The sequence below is a fragment of the Cyprinodon variegatus genome, unplaced genomic scaffold (genome assembly GCF_000732505.1).
Source record: "Cyprinodon variegatus isolate N-32 unplaced genomic scaffold, C_variegatus-1.0 Scaffold730, whole genome shotgun sequence".
Classification (NCBI taxonomy): Eukaryota; Metazoa; Chordata; class Actinopteri; order Cyprinodontiformes; family Cyprinodontidae; genus Cyprinodon; species Cyprinodon variegatus.
Window position 1 is genome coordinate 202,953 of NW_015151183.1, and position 1,828 is coordinate 204,780.

At 35.3% G+C, this 1,828-nt stretch overlaps 1 pseudogene; it reads right to left on the reverse strand.

The window, feature by feature from the left end:
- Nucleotides 1–949: 949 nt before the first annotated feature.
- Nucleotides 950–1,828, reverse strand: part of LOC107097867 — a 3,991-nt pseudogene continuing 3,112 nt past the window's right edge.

Sequence of the window (1,828 nt, forward strand, 5' to 3'; positions counted from 1 at the left end):
AGCCAAACGGCTTTATAAAATATGTACTATATTAACATTACAGTATTATAACTGTAACCATTAGTCTGTCCTTGCTCTTCTATTACTTTGTAGACCTACAGGCTAAATCCTTGGTCAGGCTGGTAAATGTCAACCAAAAACCAAATAAAAACTTTAGAGAAGATTTAAAAAAGATTAATTTCCCACTTAGAGAAACAAAAAATTATAATACTTATTTCAGAACAAGGGAGATTAGTTATATTGGGTATTGGCCACAGCGTGCACATCCCATGTTGCTAATTGTGGTCCTCAGTAGGGCTTGTGTGTAAATGAAACACTAGTTTCAGCAGCATCAGCATTCAGTGTTTGAGGGAATCTGGAAATTAAATGAAGAATTGATCAGTTTTTTGCTCTAAGGTTCTTCCTTGATATCTTTTTTAGTTTTTCCACAATGCCAGACGAGGGAGCAGTGTCTTTGAATACAATCATGGATGTGAAGTCATTAAACCTGATTTTGTAAAATAACATGAATTTGGAAAAAGTTACTAAAAAACTTTCATGATTTATTTTTTTAGCAAATGGAAATAACTACTAATCCTAACTTGATTCAAAACAGGAAAGTTTACTCTGCCTTCCTGTTTGTGACATAAGGTTGTCAAGAAAAACATATTTCATGTCTTTGCACAGCTTCAAGTAGTTCTATTGATTAACTTCATAAACTATTCATCCTTACCAGGTTCTGTAATTCAAAAACCCTGACATGAAAAAGAAAAAAGAAAAAAGACACCCTAAAGATGAACTTTTGCAATACTTTATTGAAAAAGACAAAGCGGAAAGGGAAGTTCAGAACTAAAAGGTTTGTTGAACACACAATTTGTCTGTAAGACTTGCAAACACAATGTTGAAGAATAAAATAAGTCCTTGTTGACTATTCAAAAAAAAAAAAAAATGCGAACAATACTTCCTCCTTTTTCTGGACCAGATACTGTACAGTTTCATTAATGATAGATGTATACTGAAGATATTTTATTTTTAAAATAAATTGGACAAATTGGTATAATCACATATTTTTGCTGCTCTTAAAAACACATACATATAAACACAAAACTATGTCTGTCACCATTCCAATTTAAAACTTCTTAACTTCAATTAAGACAGGGATCTAGTGTTGGCCTTTAACCTGGTGGAGCCTGAACATCCACAGTGATAAAAGTGTACATTATGTCCTTCAGAATCTCATTGACAGTATAATTTAGGGAATTCAGTCCATCAGTATCAATATTGTTTGCTGTTTGTTTGGCTTTGATAGCATTCTTTGGATTCACCTCATTGTGTACGTCCCTTTGATGTTTGATCATCTTGTATTTTGCAATGTTGGAGTTTGGCCGAGATATGGACATTCCTCGAAAGATGATTCTGTTGTAGAGATCATCATCCTCACCACCCCAGCCCCAGAAAGTGTTTGAGAAGCCGTTGACCTTCAAGAACTGCTCCTCTGACAGTAAGGAGACCCCACCAAAGGCCGTTACTGAAGGTAATACATAGTTAAATTTGTCTATAGCCACTGACAAATGTCTTGGATGTTCAGAACATCTGTAGAGGTTTCTATCATCTATGGGTACCAGGTCTACATCAGCAAAGACAAAACACTTATAATCGTATTCATGTAGTGCTTCAACAAATCCTATATTCATCAGTTTAGCCCGGTTAAACACTCCATCTCCTTCCTGGTTAATGACGTAAACACCGTAGTCCAACTGTTGTCGTATCAGCATCGGATGGACATAGTAAAGCCAGTGGTTAAGGTGTTCGTAACGATTTCGGAATGGGATTATGATCGCCACCTAGA